Source organism: Kogia breviceps, chromosome 2 (genome assembly GCF_026419965.1).
Source record: "Kogia breviceps isolate mKogBre1 chromosome 2, mKogBre1 haplotype 1, whole genome shotgun sequence".
Lineage (NCBI taxonomy): Eukaryota > Metazoa > Chordata > Mammalia > Artiodactyla > Physeteridae > Kogia > Kogia breviceps.
In genome coordinates this window covers 49537634-49564196 of record NC_081311.1, presented here as the reverse complement: position 1 = coordinate 49564196, position 26563 = coordinate 49537634, and the positions used below count along the sequence as shown (strand labels likewise).

Sequence of the window (26563 nt, the reverse complement as noted above, 5' to 3'; positions counted from 1 at the left end):
GTCCATTAAAAAGTATTGATTTTTTTCTCCTTATCTAGGTCATTTTAAGTATTAGTAACGTGCATCAATCTGCTTAATACTCTTTAGAAAAAAGTCACTATTATTAGTAATCAGATTATGTCATAGAAATACAGTCCCATTTATATCAACCTTTTTAGTATTTTGAGAGTAGATGTCATATTTTCTAAACAAGACTATTGTCCCCTCACACTTTTTCCAAAAGAGGAAAGATATAGCTGATAAAAATTTGTGGCTGCGCATTCGGACTTGATGTTCTATTGTATACTGTTCATACAGGTTTTGTTCTCTCTAGCTCATGATTTAGTTCTAATTTGTTTACATATTTTTGCTCAATAATAAGATGTCGGATTGGCTTTATATTCTGTGGCCCTAATTCTGTAGTCTTATCTTTGCTTCTCTGTTAATCCCCTCCTTCTCTTCTTATCTAATAAATCCAAGCCTTCTCAGTAGGTTCAACCTAAATCTTACCTTTTCTGTGAAGCCTTAATTTCATCTGAGCTCTTGATCATTTCTTCATTTTCTGTGCTTCTGTATGGCTTTTTTTTTTTTTTTTTAATTTGCAGTACGCAGGCCTCTCACTGTTGTGGCCTCTCTCGTTGCAGAGTGCATGCTCAGCGGCCATGGCTCACAGGCCTAGCTGCTCCACGGCATGTGGGATTTTCCCGGACCGGGGCACGAACCCATGTCCCCTGCATAGGCAGGTGGACTTCTGTAGGGCTTTTAATGACAGTTTGTACTATTTTTCTTTCTAAGTATTTGTCCTCTGTCTCTGATTTAAAATAATTATACTAGCTATCATTTGTGTTTCTATGGTATTCTGTGCCATTATTGTTAATCTTAAAAATAGCTGGTAAGGTAAGTATTGACCTACTTACATGAGGAAAGTGAACAGTTATGCTGTGCTGGAAGTTGAGTCATGTCTTTTCTCTTTGGCTCCTATCATGCATATTGGGAACCTTAAACATACTAGATTCTTAATAAATATGGTGTGATTAGATGACTGATATTTTGGTTCCCTCTTCCTTTTAAAGATGGTTTTTGGAAAGGGCAAGAAAAGCTGAGTCTATTAGGATTTGTGAATTTTTCGTTCTTTGAGTTGCATGGCATATCAAGCACCATTGTGGGTTTTTCTTCTAAACTTCCATGTGTTCAAGAATAGAACGTGTTCCAAAACAATTGACGTGTGGTTCCCTACATTGCTTAAAAATTTATGACTGCATGAAGCAGGGAAGATGTTTGAAAGTAACCTGTGAGAATATAGAGTATGCTGCCGTAGGATCTTGTTATTTAAATCATTAAGTGAATATATTTAAAAAACTGGATGTAGATAAATCTCATGAGATATTTTTGAGTTTTGAATCTTTTATTGTATTTGAACACTTTGTGCATTTGCTATTTGTTATTGACATAAAAATCATTAATTGCTAGTGAGAGTTGAGACATTTTGGACACATTTTCTTTTTTTAAAAAAAATTAATTATTTAATTAATTTGGTTGCGTCAAGTCTTAGTTGCGGCACAAGGGATCTTTGTTGTGCCTGCGGGATCTTTCATTGCAGCGCATGGACTCTTTGTTGCAGCATGCAGGCTTAGTTGCCCTCCGGCATGTGGAATCTTAGTTAGTTCCCTGACCAGGGATCAAACCCATGTCCCCTGCATTGAAAGGCAGATTCTTAAACACTGGACCACCAGGGAAGTCCCTGGACACATTTTCTTAAGCATATTTTAAAAATTTTTGTATTTATTCCTATGGTACCAATTTTTTACTAGAAAACTGTGCCCCATTTTAATGCTTTACTTTGTAGTTTCCTAACCCATGTTATTTTTATATCTTTGCAAAAACCAAGTAATTGACAAATTTATTACAATATCCATACTTCAAAACTTAATATTGTTTAACACATTATCAATAAAAGCATTTTAACCATTTTCCCAACATTATTTGATAAATGTTATTGGTTTTGTCTGTTTTTAATTTTTATAAATACATAATGTATTAATTATTTTTTGTTCATTGAGCTTTAGAATTAAATCCTGATAAGAGTTTTACTTTTTATTTATTTATTTATTTATTTTTATTTTTTTTGCCATACGCGGGCCTCTCACTGTTGTGGCCTCTCCCGTTGCAGAGCACAGGCTCCGGACGCACAGGCTCAGCAGCCATGGCTCACGGGCCCAGCCGCTCCGCGGCATGTGGGATCCTCCCGGACCGGGACACGAACCCGTGTCCCCTGCATCGGCAGGCGGACTCTCAACCACTGCGCCACCAGGGAAGCCCCCAGAGTTTTACTTTTTAAATATTGAGGTTATCTGCGTGTGTCTTGCAGGGAAAAGAATGGCTTTAAAAACATCAAAGTGAAGACTTACACATAGAAACTTAACATTAGCATATATGAAATATAAATAGAATTATGTACTAATAGCATTTTAATGTAAGCCTTCAGACTGTAATTTTTTTTTTTGGCATGGCCAAAAAAATTTATTCAGGTAAATTTATATATACATTTATAGTAACAGTCATTAGCATACAAATTGGTTTTATTGTTTAAACATTTCTACCATGTCAAATTTCACTGATGGTTGTAGTAAATAGCAATTCTTTATTAAAATTTAATAAAGACCTATGTATTTCTAGAGGGTCTCATGACCTGGAACTATGTATTCATATGAATTATATTAAATAATTTTTTAATTTAAAAAACACTATTTTACAATTATAATACTATATCAAACTTCAGTAAGAACTTTTGCAGCATCAATTAAGTAACAGGAGCTAAACTAAAAAGAGGAATCAGGGCTTCCCTGGTGGCGCAGTGGTTGAGAGTCCGCCTGCTGATGCAGGGGATATGGATTCATGCCCAGGTCCCTGAAGATCCCACATGCTGTAGAGCGGCTGGGCCGGTGAGCCATGGCCGCTGAGCCTGCGCGTCCGGAGCCTGTACTTCGCAGCGGGAGAGGCCACAACAGTGAGAGGCCCGCGTACTGCAAAAAAATAAAAAATAAAAATAAAATTAAAAAAAATAAATAAAAAGAGGAATCAAAATGACTTTAGGGAAGAAAGCACAGGCAGATGTTCTGCTGTGGTTGAGGGTGTCCAGGGCCTGGCTGCTGTGAAGTTGAGCCAAACCTGCGGGTGACCCTGGGTCCCAGAGTGCTCTCAGCATGACCCTTCTCTCTCCTGGGGGATCTGGGGACCCAGGGGAGCCCCTGGTCCTTCTGGGCCCAGACTGTAATATTTTTAAAGGAGCCACTTCACTGTAACAGAGCAGTTGTCTTTTTATCCCCCTTATTATATTGAGATTTTGCCCAGTAATGTCTTTTTACTTAAACTTACACATCTTTGTCAAAGCTATCATAATACCTTGTTTTACATTTCTTTTTTGGCACTTATTATCATTGTAATTAAATTATAATTTGTATGAACATTTTTAGAAGGATCTGTTCTGTTTCCATTCTTAGAAAGTGTTAAGGCTCTATCTATGTGAGGAGGGAATCTTACTTGGTTCCTTGTGTTGCTGGGCTGAGCACAGTGCCTTGCCCACCACACATGTTCAGTAGCTCCTTTGTGGCAGCAACCAGTGTTCTTTTTTTAGTCCTCTTTAATTAATGAAAAAAGCTTTGATTCTATAAAACTTTTAGTCTTTTTAGAGACCCTGGAAAGAAACATATTAACCAAAAAGCAGAGCTGACTTCAATTTTACTTGTCTTAAAAATAACTGGCTATTTCAATGATTGTAAGATCAATGAAAGTGAAGAATTTATTAGTTGAAATTAAGGTTTAGCTGTATTTTCAAAGGATATCATTCTTCAGTACTTTTGCTTTGCATTTTTGTTACTGTGATTTAAGATGGTTGTAATTATTCTTGATTGATGATACCTGTCAAAAAAGAAGCCTAACCTGCTGGATTCTGAGTGCTGAGAAACAAAAACTGAGAAGTTTGTGAGCTGTTGCAAGTTGTCTCTAAAATGAGATAATAAAATCTAACTTCACAAGGTAATTTAGGCTTTAATGAAATACCCAAATGTGAGTGTTTAGTAGTGTCCCTTGCACACTGTAGGTGGGCTGTAAATGTTAATTATCTTGTAGGTGTAAGAAAACTGCCCTTCACAAAAGCAACTGAAAATTTACAGATGAATTTCTTTCCCATTGCAAACTAGTATCAAAATGCAAATGTGGTATATTACTTTTAAAAAGACAGATGTTAAATGGCACTTGGTGATGGTGGAGCTTATTCAACATTGCTTTGAATCTCTGAATGGGTATATTTTAGAAAAACTTGTGATATCCCTTTTTGGAGGGAAGAATTACCTAAAAACAAGAAAAATGTGAAAAAAAAAATAAGCAGACCTACTATGATTCTTTAACCTTGAAGTTGTAAACTGGTGGCCTCGCAGGTGGATTTGGCCTGTGGGCATGCTATATTTGGCTTATGCTGTATTTCTTTAATTAGTTACAAACAATTAAAAGTTGGGAGATTTCCCAAAAAGAAAATCCAGCTCTCTGGCTTATTTTGAAAAACTGGATGGAATATGGCAGCATAGGACCTACGTTCCCCAGTTGCAACAATCAGTGGGGCTGAGTAGAGGATGCTCTAATCTGGCACTCTGTGTTGTCTCCCCAATCCTAAAGTGACAGTGCTTTTTTGACTCTATCAAAAAAGGGAAACCTAAAATAGAGCCGTTTGTGTTTTAAGAAAAATAGGAAAGCTTCTAATTCTTTGTGAAAATAAAGAACATTTTTACATACATCTGTCAAAGGTCACAGTTTAGGACTTAAAAAATCACAGTAGGAACTGTGATTAATATGATGTGTGGAAAATATGTGTAATGAAAAACTTTTACTAGAACACGAACTCAAACATCAACAGGGATTTTTTTAAAAATGAGAATAAAATAAAATTAGTGAAGCTGCTATGAAGGAAAAAACTCATATTATTAAGAGAAATTTCCTGGGCATAAAATCTCTTACGTATGTTGAGTTACTTAAGAGTGTTTAGAGAGCAAAGAAATTAGTATGTTTTAGCACCAATAATTTGGAGACATGAGTTTATATGGAAATATTGCTTAAGTGTTGAAAATATGACCAAGAGGGACTTCCCTGGTGGTCCAGTAGTAAAGAATCTGCCTTACAATGCAGGGGACTTGGGTTCAATCCCTGGTCAGGGAACTAAGGTCCCACATGCTGCAGGGCAACTAAGCCAGCACGCCACAACTACTGATCTCGCATGCCTCAACTAGAGAGCCTGCTTGCTGCTAACTGCAGAGCCCACGTGCCCTGGAGCCTGTGTGCCACAACTAGAGAGAGAAAAACCCGCATGCCACAACTGGAGAGAAGCCCGCATGCCGCAACGAACGATCCTGCGTGCCTCAACGAAGATCATGCATGCCGCTACTAAGACCCAACATAGTCTTAGTAAATAAAAATAAAATAAATAGTAAATAAATCTTTTCAAAAAAAACTTTAAAAAATATGACCACGAAATTTACAGGGCAGCTTCTACAAAAATGCTAAATTATTTCTGTTGAGGTTGATGTAAGCATAGAGATAAATAAATATCACCTCGTTAGCTCTATTTGGTTTTGATATCAGTGAGAATTTTGACTATTTCTCCTCTCTTTTCTCTAGTCTTTGCCTCTTCGTTGGTTTATTTCCATCAGCAAATAATCTCTAGTATAGACTTAGTAAGAAAACAGTCATCTTCCAGCTTCTTGCTTAGTAGCCACATATACATCGGGGAGTTGTTTACTTGCAGTACCTTCTCTCCCTCACCTTCCCTTGACTGTTTAACCTGCTCCTATCATCGATCTACCTGTTTGCCATGAGTAATATCTCAAAAACCATTCTTGTCAGTGTCATTGATGGCTTCCATGTGCCAGATTTTCTGTCCTCATTGTCAGCTGCTCAGTGGTATTTGACATAACTGACTCCTCTGCATGGAACTCTTATCTGCTGTAATAATCTGTTGCCTTCCCGGTCTTTCAGCGAAGTCCAAATGGTGGCTGAGGAACATGCTAAGTCAGGGCTGAGGAATGGACTCTTGCTGGTTTAAGCCTTTACACCTAAGCCCTGAAGTCCTGTGTAAATTCTGTATCATAACTCAGGTTTTATACCTTTTATCCTGCACTTTAGGCAAATTTATGAAAGGACAAAAAAGAGGATTTCGAAAGTAAAAATCATGTTAAAGAATCTGAACTCCATTATGAATACTTCTTACCTCTGTATTGCCACTGCAAATGTTTGAATGACTGTGATGTAAAGGGAAGGGAGAAGAATCTAGGAATTTGACATGAAATATCACATTTAAATAAGCATTTTTTCCCCCCTGCAGAACAAACATTTGCTTATAACATAAGTTGAGGTGCAAGTAGCACTCAGATCCAGTGGGTCTGAAGCCGAAAAAAAAGTCCTTGTAGGTACTTATTATTTCTTCACCTAGAATATTAAATAACTTCAGTCAATTTAAAAAACATAACATTTTATAACTTGGTGTCAAATTGTAGGAAGTTACCCAAATTTTAGATTTTTTTTTCATTCCAACTAAAGATAACAAACACAGAAGTGTGAAAAAATAGGAGTTAAGTACTTTTTGTTACTCAAATAACTCCTAAGCATTACAGGAAAAGCCAATTGTCAAATCAAAGTAGAAAATTGTTCCCTTTAAAATGAAATCAGATGGGTAGAATAACATACTCTGATGTTACTGCCCTAGCCACAACTCTAAAAGCATAATAATAAGTGTAATAATGTTACAGGTTTATTAAGATTGCTACATAAAACAAAAAAATATATTCAGTGTTGTCTTTAATAACAATTTACACCAGCCATTTTCTTTATGGTTTCTGCTTTTAATGTCAAATTTAGAAATTACTTCCCCATTGCAATAGTATTTTCAAGTTCTTTTATAGTTTCACATTTTAAATCTTAACCTTTTATTTATCTGGAATTAATTTTGTTGCATGAGGTAAGGATCCAATTCAGTTTTTCCTCAAATGGTCAGCACATTCAGCACCCTTTATTGATTTGAGATGCTGCTTTTATTACATTCTTATATATATCTGGATCTACTTTTGGCCTTCTCTTATAATGTGTCTCTTGACAGTAGAACACATTGTTTATATTGATGTAGCTTCCAGTATATTTTAATACATGCTAAGGCAGATACTTCTTTGTTACTTTTCCAAAAGTTTAGGATACTCCAAAGTTTATTTTTCCAAATGTCTTTAGAGTCCTTTTTGTCTGATTCCATTCAAAACCCTGTTAACATTTGTTGATAGATTTGGATAGAACTGATGTCTTTACAGTATACAGTTTTGTAACTCATAAAGTGGTATGCCTTCTTTTATTAGTCTTCTTTGACTTTCAGTAAAATTTTTAGTATATTTTTAGGCGCTGTTGTGAGTGAGATTATTTTTTCATTATATTTTGTAAACTTTTGTTAATATATGAAAAAGTGTATATTTAATACTTTACATGTTTAACTCTTCTTTTAGTTTTAATAATTTTTTAGTTGATTCTTATGGGAGCTTTAAAAAAGTATGTCTTTAAATAATGATACCTGTTAAATCAATTTTAGTATACTTATTCTCATGGGATTTAGTTTACATTAAAAGCACTTATATCGATAGGATAGTGCATTGAGTTTGGTTAGTTCTTTTTTTTTTGGTTAGTTCTTTATATCACATGATTTTCTTTACAGTGCAAGATTGGTGTTTGATGATTTCTTCAATATTTGTTGAATAGTAGTGAGTAATTAAAATATCTGTGCTTTTTAAACATCTTTATTTGGTGAAAGTATATCTCAGATGTCTGTAAAAATTATTTAATTTATTTTAGCATAATGTCCTGTAGGTGTGTTTGTTTGTTTGACTATTTTAATTCTTTTGTTTGTTTCTGCTTATGATAGTAGAAAATTATTTTCTCCCAGCTCTGGAGGCTAACCATCCAAAATCAGGTTGTTGCTTGAGCCATCCTCCCTGTGAGGGTGCTAGGGAAGGATCTGTTCCAGGCCTCTTTCCTAACTTCTCATAGCTGCAAGCATTCATTGGGCTGTATATGGCCATCTTCTCCCTGTGTCTCTTCACATGTCTTTATACAAATTTCCCCCTTTTATAAGGATACCAGCCATATTGGATTAGGGCCCACTCTAATGATCTCTTTTTAATATTATGACCTCTATAAAGACAATATCTTCAAATCAAGGACATGTTCTGAGGTACTGGAGGTTAGGACTACAACATATGAACTTATTAATTCATTTATGTTTTTATTTTTACTTTTTATTTTGAAATTACTTCATACTTAGAAAAGATGCAAGAATAGCATAGTATCCATTCATCTGTCGATGGACATTTAGGTTGCTTCCATGTCCTGGCTATATAGAATCTAAAAAAAAAAAAAAAATGATACTGATGAACCTAGCGGCAGGGCAGGACTAAAGACATAGACATAGAGAATAGACTTGAGGACACGGGGTGGAGGGCGAAGCTGGGGCAAAGTGAGGGTAGCATCGACATATATACACTACCAAATGTAAAACAGATAGCTAGTGGGAAGCAGCAGCATACCACAGGGAGATCAGCTCCGTGCTTTGTGACGACCTAGAGGGGTGGAATAGGGAGGGTGGGGGGAGGCTCAAAAGGGAGGGGATGTGGGGATATATGTATGCGTATGGCTGATTCACTTTGTTGTACAACAGAAACTAACAGCATCGTGAAGCAATTATATTCCAGAAAGATGTATTTACAGCTCTATTTATGATAGCCAGGACATGGAAGCAACCTAAGTGTCCATCAACAGATGAATGGATGAAGAAGATGTGGCACATATATACAGTGGAATATTACTCAGCCATAAAAAGAAATGAAACTGAGTTATTTGTAATGAGGTGGATAGACCTGGAGTCTGTCATACAGAGTGAAGTAAGTCAGAAGGAGAAAAACAAATACTGTATGGTAACACATATATATGGACTCTAAGGAAAAAAAATGTCATGAAGAGATTAGTGGTAGGACAGGAATAAAACACAGACCTACTAGAGCATGGACTTGAGGATATGGGGAGGGGGAGGGGTAAGCTGTGACGAAGAGAGAGAGTGGCAGGGACATATATACACTACCAAATGTAAATTAGATAGCTAGAGGGGTGGGATAGGGAGGGTGGGAGAGGGTGACGCAAGAGGGAAGAGATATGGCAACATATGTATATGTATAACTGATTCACTTTGTTGTAAAGGAAAAACTAACACACTATTGTAAAACAGTTATACTCCAATAAAGATGTTAAAAAAATAAAATAAAACCTTAAAAAAATAGCATAGTAAAACTCCCATATACTCTTTATCTGGGATTTATCAATTTTTAACATTTTTCCACATTTGCATTGTTCTCTGAGTCTCTACTTCTTTCCTTTACCTGATCTACACGTACACAATTTATTTTGATGAACTCTTTGAGAGAATTAAGTTGTATGTATTTTACCCTTACTATTTCAGTTTCTGTTTTCTAAAAACAAGGGTATTCTCATGTGTAATCACACTTAAGTTATCAAATTCAGGAAATTTAACATTGATACAGTACTTTAACCTATTACACTTTTGTCTGTTATCTCAACTATCTCAAGTCTTTTTTAGACTCCGCCTCCCCCAGCAGAGGATTTAGTTTGGGATCACATACTGTTTTTAGTTGTCATGTCTCTTTAATCTGGAACAGTTCCTTAGCTGTCCTTTGCTTTCATGACAGTAACATGTTTTAATATAGTCCATGGGCTTCCCTGGTGGTGCAGTGATTGAGAATCCGCCTGTCAATGCAGGGGACACGGGTTCGATGCCTGGTCTGGGAGGATCCCACATGCTGCGGAGCAGCTAGGCCTGTGCGCACAACTACTGAACCTGTGCTCTAGAGCCCGCGAGTCACAGCTATTGAGCCTGCATGCCACAACTACTGAAGCCTGCACGTCTAGAGCCTGTGCTCCACAACAAGAGAAGCCACTGCAATGAGAAGGCTGCGCACTGTAGTGAAGAGTAGCCCCCGCTCGCTGCAACTAGAGAAAGCCCGTGCACAGCAACAAAGACCCAGCACAGCCAAAAATGAATAAATAAAATAAATAAATTAAAAATAAATAAATAAATAAATAGTGCTAGAAATTTTTAAAAATGTATATAGGCCAGTTATTTTATACAGTATTCCTCAATTTGGAGTTATCTGATGTTTTCTCACTGTTAGATTTAGGTGATGCATCTCTGGCCAGAATTCTACATAAATGATGATGTGTCCTTTCTCAGGCCATCACATTCAGAAGCATGATATGTCTGACCTTACTTGTCATTAGTAATGTTGGTTTTGATCACCTGGCTAGGGTGATGTCCAGTTTCTTCATTGTATAGTCACTGTTTCCCCCTTTACAACTAATAAACAAACTGTGGGGGGAGATACTTGAATATCTTACTGTCTTATGTCTTTATTTATTCTCTTTATCTATCTAGCTATCATCAATATGGACTGATGGACTTCTACTTTATCCAGTGGGTTATATTCCATTACAACCCTTATTTTTTGTTGTTGTTATTTGTATTTAATTTTTAAAACATTTTTACACAATTTTAAAAGTTTACTTTTCCATTTACAGTTATAACAAAATATTGACTATATTTCCTGTGTTGCACAATACATTCTTGAGTTTATCTTACACCCAGTAGTTTGTACCTCCCACTCTCCCACTCCTATATTGCCTCCCCTCTGCCCACTGGTAACCATTGGTTTGCTGTCTCTCTGTGAGTCTGCTTCTTTTTTGTCATATTCACTAGTTGTACTTTTTTTAGATTCCACAAAAAAGTGGTATCATACAGTATTTGTCCTTCTCTGTCTGACTTATTTCACTTAGCATAATGCACTCCAAGTCATACATGTTGACATGTTGCTGCACATGGCAAAATTTTGTTCTTTTTTATGGCTGAGTGGTATTCCAGTGTGTGTGTGTGTGTGTGTGTATGTGTGTGTATGTATATGTGTATATATATATATATATATATATATATATATATATACCACATCCTCTTTATTCATTTACAACCTTTATGTTTTTTGATGTTCATGTTGTCCCAGGTTCTGACAGTGGGAGTCCCTTCATCCTGGCTCTGGTGTCCTTTGGATGTGGCCCTATCATTTTCTGACACAGTGATGTTCCAGGCTCATGTTATACCTTTTGTGCCCCATCTGTGGGGCAGAATCAGTCATGTCTCTAAGGAGGCCAGGTTCCTCTTAGTGGAGAAACAATATATAGAAACCAAGATCTGGGCATTAGGTATTCTCATTAGTACTGGTGTCATTGCTTCCAGTCCCTTCCAGTGAACATAGTTAGGAACTATATTTTTTATTATATTATTTTAAAAATAATAATTTTAGTTTATACTAACACCATCAATTCTCATCCAACCCCACAGGATTTTTTTTTTTGCTTTTCCCCATTCCATGTTCTAATTTATTAAGTTTTAAAAATTGAAGTATAATATGTATATATATGTAAACATATAAAGTGAAGTGTGCAGATCTTATGTATACAGTTCAGTTTTGGAAAATGCATACCTTTGTAATCCATACCCCTATGAAGATACTGATTATAATTTTTAAAAACTGTTTCTCATTGTGGATAATATTGATTTGTTTACTTTTAGATACTTGATCCTTGAATGTGCCCATTCACAAATTCATTTGCACTTCAGTTGAACAGCCATAAGCCAAAGTAAGTTTACTGGTATTTCACCAATGAAACAGACAAACCAAAAAAGGGTCTTCTATATTCTGGGGGTTAATGCAGATATAATTATTTCTCACTAGTCATTTGCATTTTATTTTGTTAGAATTGGGCTGAAAAAATGTTGATGTTTCTTCAAGGATTGTATCACTACATTTTTCTAATTGCAAATTGTGATGGTAAAGAAAGCAAATTGTGTATTTCCTTATGAGTGGGTGAAGTACATTGTAGTTCCTGGAGTACTGCCAGGTTTTTCTTGAACCCTTCTGTCAGTTGGTGGCACTGTCCACAAAAATATATAATTTGCAACAGCAGTCTTTTATTAACAAGTGGAATAGGAATGAACAGAATTGATGAGTTTTATTTTTTATTTATTTATTTTTGGCTGCATTGGGTCTTCGTTGCTGCACGTGGGCTTTCTTTAGTTGCAGTGAGTAGGGGCTACTCTTTGTTGCGGTGCGCAGACTTCTCATTGTGGTGGCTTCTCTTGTGGAGCACGGGCTCTAGGTGCGAGGGCTTCACTAGTTATGGCTCGCGGGCTCTAGAACACAGGCTTGGTAGTTGTGGCGCACTGGCTTGGTTATTCTGTGGCATGTGGGATCTTCCCAGACCAGAGTTCAAACCCATGTCCCCTGCATTGGCAGGCGGATTTTAACCACTGTGTCACCAGGGAAGTCCCGATGAGTTTTATTTTTAAAGGATATTTCTAGAGTGGAGAATTCATTCAGTTCTTTGAGTTAATTTTACAGTTGACTCTGTAAAGCCAGATCAGGAAGATTTTGCAGGAGTGGAGATATTACCAAAAAGATAAAAGAGAATTGGCAAAAAGTTAGTAATTATGGTAGAAAGAACAGTAGTTAATAAAAAGCCAGGTTTTGCTAGTACTTACATTGTATTAATAACACTATAAACCTGACAAGTTTTATATATATATGTGAGAAATATTTGGTTGTTAGTACTAGCAAACTCGTCCAGTTCTTTCTGAAGTTGAGGTATACATTCTGGAATGTATTATATCAACCTTAAAATATATATCTGTGTAATTCCTAGGCACTGATGTACTGTTACTCTGTGTACCATTAAGAAAGAAAATAAATGATACCTATTAAACAATGATGTGATATTAATCTTAAGACGTATCTTGATTTTACAGTTAAAATGTGAAAAGATCCATTAAGAAAGAAAAATGATGCCTATTAAACAATGATTATATCAATTTTAAGACACATTCTGATTTCACAGTTGTTAAAATGTTTAAAATGTGTTGATGAATTATATTAATCAATGAATAGTAGTCCATTGTCTGGATATACCACAGCTTATTTATGCATTTACCTACTGAAGGACATCTTGATTGCTTCCAAGTTTTGACAATTATGAATAAAGTTCTTTTAAACATCTTTGTGTAGGTTTTTGTATGGACACAAGTTTTCAACTCATTTGGGATACCAAGTAGCAGGATTTCTGGATTGTATGCTAATAGTATGTTTAGTTTTTGTAAGAAACTGCCAAATTCTTCCAGTGTGGCTATGTCATTTTGCATTCCCATCAGCAATGAATGAGGGTCCCTTTGCTCTGTATCCTTATTAGCATTTTATGTTGTCAGTGCGTTAGATTTTGACCATTTTAATAAATGTGTGGTAACATCTACCTGATTGTTTTAATTTATAATTCCTTAGTGACATATGATGTTGGCTGGGATTGTATTGACTTAATAGATAGTAGGGAAGAACTGATATCTTGAGAGTATTGAGTCTTCCTATTCATTAACATGGACTGTCTTTCCATTTATTTAGTTCTTTGACTTTTTTCATTAGTTTTATAGTTTTCCTCATATAGATCTTATATGTATTTTTTTAGATTTATACCTAAGTATTTCATCTTGGGGTGCTGATGTAAATGATATTTTTTAATTTCAAATTCCACAAGTGTATTACTGGCATATAGGAGAGCAATTGACTTTTGTATATTAACCTTGTATCTTGCAACTTTGCTGTAATTGATTATTTTAGGAGTTTTTTTGTCGTTGATTCATGTAGATTTTCTATATAGATGATCACATCATCTGTGAACGAAGACAGTTTTTTCTTTCCAATCTTTATACCATTTATTTCTTTTTCTTGTCTTATTCCATTAGCTTGGATTTCCAGTGTGATTTGAAAAGGAGTGGTAAGAAGGGATATTTTGCCTTGTTCCTGATCTTAGTGGGAAAGCTTTGAGTGTCTCACTGTTAAATGTGATGTTAGCTGTAGGTTTTTGGTAGGTGTTCTTCAAATTGAGGAAGTTCCCCTCTATCCCTAGTTTGCTGAGATTTTTCTTTTAATTGTGAATGAGTGTAAAATAGTCTCAAATGCTTTTTATGCATCTAATGATAGCATCATGTGGTTTTTCTTCTTTAGTCTTCTGATGTGATGGATTGAATTAGTTGATTTCTTGAATGTTGAACCAGCCTTGCGTACTTGGATTAAATGCCAGTTGGTCATGGTATAAATTCTTTTTATACATTGTTGTATTTGATGTGTTAATATTCCTTTTTTTTTTTTTTGGCCACACTGCACAGCTTGCAGGATCTTAGTTCCCTGACCAGGGATTGAACCTGTGCCCCAGCAGTGAGAGCACTGAGTCCTAACCACTGGACCACCAGGGAATTCCTGATGTGCTAATATTCTGTTCAGGATTTTTGTATATATGTTTATGAGAGATTGGTCTCTAGATTTTTGTAATGTCTTTATCTGGTTTTGGTATTAGGGTAATGCTGGCCTCGTAGAATGAGTTAGGAAGTATTCCCTTTGTTTCTATCTTCTGAATAAGATTATAGAGAATTGTTATAATATCTTCTTAAGTGTTTGCTATAATTCTCTAGAGAACCCATCTGGGCCTGGTGCTTTCTGGTTTGGAAGATTATTAATTATGATTCAATTTCTCTAAAAATGTAGACCTTTTTGGATAGTCTGTTTATTCATGTGTGAGTTTTGGCAAATTGTGTCTTTCAAGGAATAGGGCCATTTCATCTAAGTTATCTAATTTGTTGGCATAGAGCTCATGGTATTCCTTGATTAACCTTTTAATGACCATGGGATCTGTAGTGGTGTCTCCTCTTTCATTTCTGATATTAGTAATATGTGTCATTTTTCTTTTTATCAATTTTATTCATCTTTTCAAAGAATCTTTTCAGATAACCTTTTCAAAGAAGTTTTGGTTTCATTGATTTTTCTCTATTGATTTCCTGTTTTCAGTTTTATTATTTTCTGCTCTGATTTTTATTACTTCTTTTCATCTGCTTACCTTGGATTTAATTTGCGCTTCTTTTCCTAGTTTCTTTTTTTTTTTTTTTTTTTTTTTTTTTTTTTTTTTTTTTTTTTTTGCGGTATGCGGGCCTCTCACTGCCGCGGCCTCTCCCGCTGCGGAGCACAGGCTCCGGACGCACAGGCCCAGCGGCCATGGCTCACGGGCTTAGTCGCTCCGCGGCATGTGGGATCCTCCCGGATCGGGGCACGAACCCGCGTCCCCTGCATCGGCAGGCGGACTCCCAACCACCGCGCCACCAGGGAAGCCCCCTAGTTTCTTTAGATGGCACCTTAACGTTATTGATTTTAGATCTCTTTTGTTTTCTAATACATGCATTCAATGCTGTAAATTTTCCTCTAAGCACTGCTTTCACTGCATCCCATCGATTTTGAAAATTTATGCTTTCATTTTCATTTAGTTCAAATTATTCTTAAATGTCTTGAAAGTTTTTGGCCCATTTCCTTTAGAAGTGCATTGTTTACTCTCTAAGTATTTTGACATTTTTCAACTATCTTTCTATTTTTGATTCTAATTTAATCCTGTGATGGTCTGAGAAGAGGTATTGTATGATTTCTATTGTTTTAAATTTGTTAAGGTATATTTTATATACCACCATAAGGTATATTTTATATACCACCATAATGTGGTCTGTCTTGGTGAATAGTCCATGTAAGGTTACAGAATTCTAGGTTGGTTTTTTTTTTTTCCTCTTGACACTTTAAATATTTCATTGCACTCTCTTCTTGCTTGCATGGTTTCTGAAGAGAAGTCAGTTGTAGTCCTTATCTTTGCCCCTCTATAGGTAAGGTGTTTTTTTCCCTCTATTTTCTTTCAAGATTTTTTCTTAATCTTTTACTTTCTGTAGTTTGAAAATGATCTATATAGGTGTAGTTTTTTGGTCATTTATCCTGCTTGGTGTTCTCTGAACTTCCTGGATCTGTGGTTTGGTGTCTAACATTAATTTGGAGAAATTTTCAGTCAGTGTTTCAAGTATGTCTCCTGTTCCTTTCTCTTTTTCTTCTCCTTTTTGTATTACTTCTCCTTCTTGTTATGCATATGTTACATCTTTTCTAATTGTTCCACACTTCTTTGATACTCTGTTCTTTTTTGGTGTTTTTTTGGTTTGCTTTTCAATTTTGGAGATTTTCCCTGACATATCCTTAAGCTCAGAAGGTCTTTCCTCAGCCGTGTGTAGTCTACTGAGAAGTTCATCAAAGGCACTCTGAAAACAGGTTTAAAAATCTTTATAAGAAAACAGTTATACCCTGGGCTCTAGGGCTTATATCATCTTCTAACACTTGTCCTCAACAGCCATGTGCCTGCCTGTGGTAATGACTTCTTAGTACTCTTCTACATTCAGTTCTTTCATTCCAGGCATATGGGAACATTTAATTCCTTTGTTTCCTTGAAGTTAGGTGGTATCATGTGACTGATTCTGGCCAGTGGACTTTGAGGGGAGGTGTGTGTTATTTCTGTGTTGACGTAGTGAAAGGTCCATGAAGAGTTGCTGGTCTTTTTCTTTATCTGGAAGGTTCCTACCCATATGTTTCATTTGATACAAGAACAAGATAGTCAGTCTGGGTCCTTGGATGACTGTGAAACAGATCCTGCTTGTTATGTTGGACATTTTACATGAGAGAGAAGTAGACTTTTGTTGTGCTGAGCCACTGAAATTTTGGAGTTGTTCAGTGGCTACTGAGCACTTAACATGTGGCTAGCCCTAACTGAGATGTGCTTTAATTGTAATGTACATACCAGGTTTGGAAATTTAACTATGAAAAAAGAAAAGAAAATATCTTATTAATAATTTTTATATTTATTATATTGAAATAACATTTTGGATACATTGGGTGAAACAAAATCTATTAATTTCAGCTTTTTTTTTCTAGTTTTTTTCATGGGGGCACTAGAAAATTTTAAATTAACACATGTAGTCGCATTTGCAGTATTATATTTATCTTGGACAGTGCCGAACCAACCTGGACAAATTCAGTAGTCCTGGCAGAAGATGGATGTTTGAGTGTTTAGAGAAACTAAGCCATTGAGACCCTAGATTTGGAGAGAATACAGAATAGGAAAACACTGTAAATGAGGATTAAGCAAAAGTCTGCTTACTGTATCAGAAGATGTGCCCTTACTTTTTGTCCCATGTTACTTTTCCCACTTGTTTGCAGAGCAGGGGCAGTCAAGTGTATACTCCATCTAGGAGACTGGAGGACTCTTCTAAGAAACTGACTCCAGGGAAAAGAGCAGCAGAGCCTAACATTCGAGGGTCTCCATATCTGTACAGGCAGGTGATTGCCCAGTTACCCTACAGTGAAGCCCACTAGTTTACAAGCTCTCCTATACCCACAGCATTGTCCAGTCAGAGTTCCTGTGCTTCACTGTTAGATGAACAGTACCCAAGGATCACCAGGTATTTGCTGGAAATTTCTAATAGGAAAGCAGCTCCTTAAGGGAAAGAGAATAATAATCGTAGCAGTGAGTTGTTTGCATATTAAGATAATGCAGATAATGGTAATACAAATAAAAGGAAAAGATTAGCACATACTCTTTGTGATGAGGCTCATCTCTAACATTCCCCTATCCCGCATTCCCCCAATATATTTTAAGAAGTGTGCTGAGGCATGAATGGTTCTTTGGCTAGTAATTGAAGGGAGCAGGTGAGAAGATATTCTTATTACTTTCAGCTAGCTCAGTTTTCCTTTATATTAAAATTTACAAGTTGATGGAAGGAAAAGTGTGCCTATAGTGAGAGAAGTAGTACAAGCAAAATGGTACAGTGTTCGAAATTCTTCTTAAAATAAGTGTTATTGAAAAGTATAGATAAATGTAGAAGTTATTTTTTTTCCCTCTGTTAAGCAGTGGTTTATATATGCTGGAATCATACCTGAGTGTAATAGCATGTTCTTGTGATCTAACATATCTGAATTTGAATCTGTCTCTGCCACCTACTAGATGTGGCTGCAGAGAGAAATTACTTAACCTCATAAGACACAGACAGTAAAGCAGAATGTAATTTCCAAGAAGGCAGGACTTTTTTCGGTCTTTTTGTTCATTGCTATATCCCTAGGCTAGAATTGTTCATGTGATGCATAGTTAGCACTCATTAAATATTCATTGTATGAAAAGAGTCCCTACCTCATAGATTTTCTTTTATTCCATCCTCGCATACAATGAAGAGCTTGATTGCTACTTATTTTTTTTAAAGCTGCTTCAGAAAGATTTGTGTATATGTACAATTTACCTGTCTTGGGAAAACTTTCCAGTTATACCAAGTTTCAGATCTTTGCAACTTGATTTTTCCTAGAAAACTACCTTCTTATTGTCAAATTAGAAATTTATGCTTGAACTCTGGTGCTTCCTTTGACAATGCATGTCATCTGCTAAAAGTGACGGCACTTTATAACATCAACTTCATAGATTATTATAGTGGTTATTATCCTAGAGATTAATAATAGGGTATTGTCTCTAGGTATACCACAGATTCTCCTGGTTTTGAATGGTGCAGTTTAACGTGCATGCTAACTGTGAAAAAGAAATGATTTTCCTACCTTCCTTCAGTACTTTCTTTTATGGTCATGTGATAATTAGGTAGATGGTTTCTGCTAGTTCTGGCAAATTCGTAAATCCAATTGCTTTCCAACATTTTTTCCCACTACTCCGTACATCTCTCCCTGTGCCTAATCCCCACCCTTTCAGTTATTGAAGATGACTTCATTCTCTTTCTTAGAGAAGTTTGAAGGTACCAAATATAAGTTCTGTAAATTTCTTCTCCTCATCTCAAAGATCTCTTTTTATGTGTCTTTCTCTTCTCTCTCTCCTATCTCACAAGAAGTTTCCCCTTTTCTAAGGCTAAATCCTTGTCTTCGTTGAGACCTCCCGCTCCATGTCTGTTTTGACATGCATCCTTGACAGGCTATTTCCAGTTAGATAACAACCATGATCAGATTTCCTTGAAATTGAAAATAAACCAGCAAAACCTTCCTTTGACACTGTTATTACCTTGAGGCTATATACCATTCTTCTTCTCATCTTTGAACTTCTCAAAATGGTAGTCTATACCTGAATAGCTCCTGTCACTTTTTAAACATACTTCTTCCTTGCCATTGCCATTTTGCCTCTACCACTTCCCTTGAATTCGTCAGCAACCCATTTAGTAAATTTAACAGCTTCTTCCATGTTTTTTAATTACTTGTGCTTTCTGCAGTATTGAAATTGTCATTATCTTTTTACTTTTTTTTAAAGAACCTCACTTTAAAAAATTTACCTTGCAATACAAAATGTAGAAAATACAGAAAAATATAAGAAAGGTCATGATCCACTGTAATGTCACCTCTCAGAGATACCCACTGTTAAATTTGGGGCCATATCTGTTTCATCTTTTTTTTTTAATGCATTAAACAAAAGAAGGATCATACTATGCCTGTTGTTTTGATATCTGATTTTTTTCTGTTTTAGTATATTGTGAGTATATTTCCAAGTCCTTACTTATTCTTCTGTAGTACAATATAGTAGCCACACAAATTGGCAGTGTTGAAACTGCCCAGGTAGAAATCCTGGCTCCAAATACTCACTAGCTGTGTGACTTTGAGCAAGTTGCTACTCTGGGTTTTAGTTCCTCATCTGGAAAATGAAGATGGCATTCTTATCTAATTCTTATCTAATTCCTAGGGTTGCTGTAAGTAATAAATGAGATTGTACATAAAAAATAATTCTTGGCACTTAATAAATGTTAACTATCATGATAATAGTATGTGAATTTACTATAGTTTGTTTAGATTATTTCTGTTTTATTTCTTTTGCTGTCATTAAGAGTGTAGTAGGACCATTCATATAGCTAAATGAATGTCATGATTTTTTTGGTAGATTTTTATTAGTGAAATATAAAAATCTCTGTTAACTAAAAGTGCTGGGCTAGTGGGTGCATGATACATGTTGCTAAACTGCCCTCTATAGAGGTTATCCTCATTTATACTCAAGGGTGGTATAAGAGATCATTAGCTTCATTACATTTTTCAAAAATTTCATGTTATTGCCTACATTTTGTACTGCACCCCTTGCTAAAAGTGAGTATCTATGTGACGAATGTGTTATTTTCCCTCTCTTGTCAAAATGTTGGGTTTGTTTAGAAGGGGATCACTGTTACATCATGGTTACCCACAGGTATTTCATTCATTATTTAGGTCTAATTTAAGTATAGGTATATATTTAATATTTTCTTAATGATTATAAATCTTTCAGTTCTGAAAATAATTATTTTTCTATCCTAAATAAATTCAAACATCTCTCAATCTGTATCACTTTGTGTGTGGATAAAACCCTAATTACCATCTACCCTAATTTTACTAAGAATATTTTTTAAAATAAATTATTTATTTTGTTTATTTGTTTTTGGTTGCATTGGGTCTTCGGTCTTCATTGCTGTGCGCAGGCTTTCTCTAGTTGGCGGCGAGCAGGGGCTACCCTTCATTGCGGTGCGCATGCTTCTCATTATGGTCGCTTCTCTTGTTGCAGAGCACTGGCTCTAGGCACTTGGGCTTCAGTAGTTGTGGCACGCGGGCTCAGTAGTTGTGGCTTATGGACTCTAGAGCTCAGGCTCAGTAGTTGTGGCGCACAGACTTAGTTGCTCCGTGGCATGTGGGATCTTCCCAGACCAGGGCTCGAACCCGTGTCCTCTGCATTGCCAGGCGGATTCTAAATCACTGCGCCACCATGGAAGTCCATTAAAAATATTTAAAAACAGCTTTATTGAGCTACAGTTCACATAACAGAAATTAACCCATTTAAAGTGTACAGTTTGTGTACATATTCACAGATATGTGCGGCATCACCGTAGTCAATTTTAGAACATTTTCATTACCTCAGAATGAAACCTTCATTTAAAAATTGCAAATCAAAAAATGTGAATCACTATATTGTACACCTGAAACTTGTATAATATTGTACAACTGTACTTCAATTAAAAATTTTTTTAAATGAAACCTTTATACCCTTTAGCTATCACCCTCCCATAATTTTATTATTTTAAAATAGTATTTTATATTTATCTCATTGTTATGTCAAAGCCTGTTGGTTCAGAATTTGGAAAGAGAAAAGCATAGTTTAGACTAAAAGTACAGTCTCTGGAGTCTGACTGACCTGGGTTAAATCCCAGCCCTACTTTATATATTAACTGTGTGACTTTGGTCAGGTTATTCAACCACTCTGAGCCTCAGTTTTCTTATAATATGGAATTAGTAGAGGTACCTGCCTCAAAAGTTTATTTTTAAGATTAAATAAGATAATAAATGTATAGAATTTAGTACAGTAATTGGCACATAATAAATGTTCAGTAAATATAGAGAATGATATGTTTGATGTTGCACTTTTGTTCTTAAATCAACTAGCAAGTATTTGATGCTATTAGGCATTGTTAAGTACTGAATGTTGTTTCTATCAATGATTCAGAATGTTTTCTGTACCTAAGCAACATTTTTATACATTTTATATTATTTTCCCTCATATAAAACTCTCATTACTCTCTGAGAATACAGTTGATTTCCTGTTGATAGAAAACAGTAATAGTAGCTTACACTTAGAAAGTACTTACATTTGCCTGGCACTGTTCTAAGTGCTATACCTGCATTAACTCCTTTGATCCACACCCTTCAGACACATGCAGTTATGTCCCTGCTTTGTAGATTGGATACCAAGGAGGTTAAGCAACTTGGTCCAAAGTATTACAACAGGTTAGTGGTGGAGCCAGGATTCTAACCTTGGTACTTAGTCTGGCTACAAAGCCCATGCTCTTAACCCTGTGTTCTTCTCTTTATTCTCTCCTTCTTAAAGGAATGGTAGGTGGATTTCAAACATCTTGGCATCTTGGCTTTTGGGAGTTCTATATTAAGAAGGACTGTGAAATCTTTGATGCTTAATTGTAAGGAGAACTAAAACAAGTATTGATATCTGCTATGGACATGGGCTTCAGGGTGGCTGGGAATTTATCATCTGGTTCAGACCATGCATTGATTATTATGTTCCACCACTCTAGAATCTGGGCCCCAGGTGGGACAGTAGCCAGGCACAGTGCACCCTCCCAGCCCCCAACACCCCAGCCCTCCCAGTAAAATGCCCATCTGAACCTGTACCCCTCTCTCCTTGCATACTGTCAAACCCTGCCAGTCTTTAGAAGGGCCACTTTAAATTCCGCCCACAGTGGTCTCTCCACCTGTGAAGCAAGTCTTTTTTACTTCTCAATTAATTGTCACGTGTGGTGGTACAACAGTATATGTATTGTCATCTGGTGCTGTTGTTTAAGCTTTAAAATATTATGGCTTGACTCCTCAAGTTGATTAAATGTTGCTTGCCAGCAGGGAACTATGTCTAAAATGTTTTAAAATTTACTGTAGTGCCCTCAGAAGTATTATCCAGTAATCTTTTTTTCTCTCTCTTTCAACCTCACTTGCTTATTGATAATAGAGCTGTTCTCTGAAATTCAAACATGTCTAGCTTCACAAACTTAGTCCCTAAAGTACAGGTGTGTTTTAAAGAAGGTAATCCATAGTCAGGCTGTTGTATTATGTGCATTATATTGGGGTAGTTGCTTCTAATTGTCTGTCTGAAACTCTTCAAAACCTGATGTTGCTTCTCTTTGAAATCTTACTTGATTGCCCTGGTTGTTGCTCATCCTGCTTACAAGCCCCTCCCTTAAGCATGTGACTCACTGATTTAAAAGACAGTGTTGTTCAGTAATTGACTACCTGCCTCTCATCACATAGAAATGAGAACTTAAATGCAGACTTCCCACCTAAAACTTTCTTCCCTATGTGTTTACCTATCTGTGAACATGTAGCAACACTGTCCTTTTGTAGGAAATACCTGTAGTCCATTTCCCACTCCTGTCGGAAATGATTAGTTTGCATGTGCCTGTACAAGTGATGAATTTTATATGGGTGCTCTTAATTGAAAATTGTATTTTCTATAATTTCTAGAATGTTGTTTAGTTTCATTGATGCACACGTTTGGGTGAATGACAATTGAGTATTTAATGAAGGTAGTTTTTAGTTTTTAATAAATAGTAAGAAAGCCAAATATTGAACACAGGTTAACTGGATTAAATTCTGACCATCAGTAAGTACATCCTTAGGTAATAGGATGGTTATCCATTTTAATGATGTATAATTTTTTTTTATGGAAACTACCCATGTTTTAAAGAAATTCATTCCATCCTTACTGCCTTGCCTTAGCAATCCTGAAAAATATGGGTATGCATCTTTAGGAAGTAAATCTGTTCTGAGAAAAAAATTTTATTTTATTTTACTTATTATTTTTTTTTGCGGTACGCGGGCCTCTCACTGTTGTGGCCTCTCCCTTTGCGGAGCCCAGCCTCCGGACGTGCAGGCTCAGCGGCCATGGCTCATGGGCACAGCTGCCCCGCGACATGTGGGACCCTCCCGAACCGGGGCACGAACCCGCGTCCCCTGCATCAGCAGGTGGACTCTCAACCACTGCACCACCAGGGAAACCCTGAGAAAGAAATTTTAAAACATTCTTCTATTTGCTATGTAGGACATTTAAGAGTACTGTGTTCTAATATATTGGTATTGCTATATGTATTTAGGCAGTATCAAATATAATCTTTGTAGAGACTTCCCTGGTGGTCCAGTGGTTAAGAATCTGCCTGCCAATGCAGGGGACACAAGTTCGATCTCTGGTCCAGGGAGATCCCACATGCTGTGGAGCAACTAAGCCCACGTGCCACAACTAATGAAGCCTGGGCGCCTAGAGCCCATGCTGTGCAACAAGAGAAGCAGCCGCAATGAGAAGCCCACACACTGCAACAAAGAGTAGCTGCTGCTCGCCGCAACTAGAGAAAGCCTGCGCACAGCAACGAAGACCCAATGCAGCCAAAAATAAATAAATGATAAAAATAAATTAATTATAAAAAAATTTTTTAAAGTCTTTTATAGTACAGTTGACTTGCTAAACAGTTTTTTTAAGCCCATATGCCTTTAAATTGATTATGATACTCTGTTTCTGAAGCACAGCTGTAATTCTCAACCTGTTAAGATAAGAACAACTTCCAATTTATAATTTATAGGAAATAAATTTAAAAATTTGCTGATGGAGGAAAGATCTCTGGGACTTCCTTGTAGATCTGTCAATATTTGATTTTAATAATCTCTCATACTGACATTGTTTACTAAAAGCTATGTGTAAAATTATAACTCATAACGGATAAAGTACCTCTTTTTCCCCAATTTTTTTACCTTAAAAACTTTTAAATTGGTATAATATTTGAACAGATAGTAAATTACCCATTTCAGCTATATTTACCAGTTCACTTGCTAACATTTTGTCTCATCTGCTCTCTCTCTCTTTGTTTATAAAAATACACCCCCCCCCCTTTTTTTTTCTGAGCCATTTGAAAGTAACAACAAAGGAGGAGTTATTTGAGATGGATCTTTGTGAGGACAAATGGAACTTCACTTTGACAAAAGACAAAGATAAGAACATTTTGATTTTTGAATTAGAATAGCAAGTTTGAAGAAAGGTAGAAGCATTAAATAGCCTGGCATATTTAGGAACAGCAAATAGTTTAATATGGCCAGCAAGAGGCTTTTTGGCAGAGATTGTAGCAGAAGATAAAGCAGGTTAAATAGATTGAAAGCAGATTATAGCATTCTGTGAATGTCTTCCTAAAGAAATTGGACTTCATTTTGTACATAATTGGAAATCAATGAAAAATTTTAAAACACACTTGTATTTTTATTATTTCTAATAAAGTTTTAGGGTTGTGCTATGAATATTTCAGAACATTTCGTCGCCACCCCAAATTTCCCACTTCTACCCCTTGCTCTAGGCAACCCTACCCCTTGCTCTAGGCAACCACTGCTTTGCTTTCTCTCTCTCTCTTTTTTTTTTTTGCGGTACGCGGACCTCTCACTGTTGTGGCCTCTCTCGTTGCGGAGCGCAGGCTCAGCGGCCATGGCTCATGGGCCTAGCTGTTCCGCAGCATGTGGGATCCTCCCGGACCGGGGCACAAACCCGTGTCCCCTGCATCGGCAGGCAGACTCTCAACCACTGTGCCACCAGGGAAGCCCCTCTCTCTCTTTCAATTTGCCTTTTCTGAGTATTTCATATACATGGAATCATACATGTAGTATTTTGCATCTGGCTTTTATTTAGCATATTATTGAGGTGCATTCATGTTATAACACGTATCAGTATTTTGTTCCTTTTTATTACCTGATAATATTCCATTGTTTGATGATACTACCCTTTGTTTATCCATTCATCAGCTGATGGATGCTTGGATTGTTTCCAGTTCTTTGCCATTGAGTAATGCTGCTGAGAACATTTGTATGTAAGTCTTTTTTTTTTTTTTTTTGGTGGGGGGTGGGTGGCCACTCTGGGTGACATGTGGGATCTTAGTTCCCCCACCAGGGATCAAACCCATGCCCCCTGCATTGGAAGTGTGGAGTCTTAACCACTGGACCGCCAGGGAAGTCCCTGAATATAAGTCTTTATATAGACACATATTTTCATCTCTCTTGGGTAGTTTCCTATGGAGGGAATTTTGGAATTTTGTTGAGTTTATGTTTATATTTAACTTCTTAAGAAATTGCCAAACTGTTGTCCAAAGTGGCTGCATCATTTTACAGCAATGTGTGGAAATTCCAGTTTCTGTACGTCCTTACCAACATTTGGTTTTGTCTGTCTTTTTGATGATGGCCATTCTGTAGTGGTATCTCATTATAGTTTTAATTTGTGTTTCCTAATGACTTATAATGTTTATAATCTTTTCATGATGCACAGTTGTATTTTAGAAACATGAGTGCAGTGCAGAGGCAAGAATGGAGGTGTGTTCCACAAGAGATGGGAGGCTGCACTAGATGTGTATAGAGTTGAGAGAGACAGATTTCAAAGATATATCAGAGTTAGAACAGGCAGCAATTAATAACTGCCCAATACAGTAAATAAAGCAGTGGGATGTGGGACTAGTGACCCAAAGATTTTAACCTTTGACAGGTAGCCGGTGCTGTTATTAGCCAGAAAAGTTGAATATGGGTGCATAAACAGTTTTTGTGCTGGTAGATGATGGCTGTTATATTCTGTTCTCTGACGTGTCACTGGAATAAATATTTAATACAGCTGTACTATAGTATATCGTTTGTATAGTATATAGTATATATTATAATATAGTTTGGAAATATGTATCTAATTCAAAAGAAGGATATGGATTAAGCTATAAATTTAAGAGAGTTACCACTGTATAAATAACAGTTGAATTCATTGAAATAGTGTATCTATTCCTAAATGGCTGTATCCACTTGGTTACTTTTGGTAATTGAAAATTACATAAATAATATAAGGGTTGAATATACTATAATAAAAATATCCAAGTTAGTAAAATGATTCTAGGATTATTTCATCAAGCGTAGCAGCATCACCAAGGACCACCCAGGTTTTTTCCATCTTTTAACACTGCCATTCTTTTTCTATTGGGCTGTCCTCTTAGGCT

At 36.2% G+C, this 26563-nt stretch overlaps 1 protein-coding gene across 6 annotated transcripts in view; it reads left to right on the top strand.

Annotated features, from left to right (window-relative positions):
• The window catches only part of BMPR1A (bone morphogenetic protein receptor type 1A), a 138359-nt gene that overhangs the window by 45218 nt on the left and 66578 nt on the right, over window positions 1-26563 (top strand). Inside the window, exons 2-3 of one of the 6 annotated variants that reach the window (XM_067025217.1) lie at window positions 11690-11757; window positions 25341-25405. The exons of 2 other annotated variants lie outside the window; for them this stretch is intronic. The gene's annotated coding sequence lies outside the window, so the exon portion shown is untranslated. Of the gene's footprint in view, window positions 1-10523; window positions 10541-11689; window positions 11758-25340; window positions 25406-26563 lie in introns of those variants that run through there. 3 more of the 6 variants (XM_067025219.1, XM_067025218.1, XM_059053931.2) reach the window with 3 other exon arrangements.